Genomic DNA, 1,852 nt, shown 5'->3' with positions numbered 1-1,852 from the left:
TTTTTTTTTTTTTTTTTTTTTTTTTTGATGTGACTAAAATGTTCTGAAATTAGATCTTGGTGACGGTTGCACAACTGTGAATATATTAAAAATCATTTAATTGTACACTTCAAGAGGATAAATCGGCATGTGAATCATATTTCAATAAAGCTGTCTAAATAATTAGGCAAGCAAAAGATATAAGAGAATGATTGGAAAGCAAAAATCAAACGTGTCTATTTGAAGGTGACATGTTCAGACATTCCGTGTTCACAGATTTAGAAGTCCTAATAGCATTAAGGCAGCAATTCTCTCCAAATTGCTCTATATATTCAACACATGCCCTTTGAAAATCCCAGATTTTCTTTTTGTGAAAATGGCAAGTTGATTCTAAAATTTATATGAGAATACAAAGGATCTAGAATAGCCAAAGCATCTTTCAAAAAAAAAAAATCATGAGTACTTACACTTTCCAATTTTAAAGCTACAGTAATCAATATGGTACAGTTTTGGCCTAAATATTGTAATATAGACTAATGGAAAAAATAGAAAATCCAGAAATAAACTTTGATATTTAGAGTCAATTGACTTTTGACCAAGATGCCAAGCAATTCAGTTGAGAAAAAAATAGCTTTTTCAGTAAATGTTTCTAGGAGAATTTAATATACAAGTGCAAGATATGAACTTAGACTGTTACCTCACACCATAAGCAAAAATCAACTAACAATGGATCATAAACTGAAATTTAAGAGCTAAAATTTCTAAAGGAGAACATAGGAGGAAATCTTTGTTACCTTGAGTTACAAAAAGATTTCTTAGGTATGACACCAAAATCATGACGCATACAAGAAAAAATATAATAAATTGGACTTCATAAAAATTCAAAACTTTTGCTTGTCAAAAGATACTTTTAAGAAAATGAAAAGACAAGGCACAAAGAAAGTGAATATATTTGTGAAACATACATCTGATAAAGAACTTGCATTAAAATACATAAATAACCCTTACAATTCAATAATGAGAAGAAAAACAACCTAATGTGAAAATGAGAAGTATATATATGCAAATAATATATTCTGTTGGCTAATAAGCACATGGAAATATGTTCAACATTATTAGTGATTAAAGAAATGCAAATTAAAACTACAATGAGATACTACGACATGCACACTAAAATGGCTAAAAATAAAAAAGATCAACAATTTCAAATGTTGACAAGGATTTGGAAAAAAAACACAAGATCATAAATTATGGTGGAAATCACACTTTGGACAATATTTTGGCAGTTTCTTGAAAAGTTTAACATAAGCTTATCATAAGACCCTGTGGTTTTACTCTAATTCTTACTTTAATTACTCTAATTATTCACTAACAAAGATAAATGAAAACATGTGTCCAAAGAAAGACCTATTTATAGCAGCTTTATTCACAATAGGTAAAAGGTGGAAACAACCCCAATGTCCATTATTGTGAATGGATGAACAAGATGTGGTATATATCTATACAATGGAATATTAATCATCAATAAAAAAGGAATACACACAATGGCATGGATGAATCTCAAATGTGTTATGCTAAGTGAAAATGGCCGGACACAAAATGTCACACATTGTATGATTCCATTCACATGACATGTCCAAGAAAGACAAATGTATAGAGACAGAGTAGATTAGTGGTCAACTGGTGTTGGGGTGAGAACAGAGTGTTACTACAAATTTGTAGAGAGATTTTTGGAAGTGATAATATGTTCTAAACTTGAATTTTGACTATAGTTGCACAATTCTATAAATCTACTAAAAATCATTGATTTGTACATGTAAAACAAATTTTATAATAGGTAAATTATACTTCAAAAAGTTCTTATTTTAAACAA

This window comes from Rhinopithecus bieti, unplaced genomic scaffold (genome assembly GCF_001698545.2).
Source record: "Rhinopithecus bieti isolate Rb0 unplaced genomic scaffold, ASM169854v2 scaffold_64254, whole genome shotgun sequence".
Classification (NCBI taxonomy): domain Eukaryota; kingdom Metazoa; phylum Chordata; class Mammalia; order Primates; family Cercopithecidae; genus Rhinopithecus; species Rhinopithecus bieti.
This window is presented reverse-complemented; position numbering follows the sequence as displayed.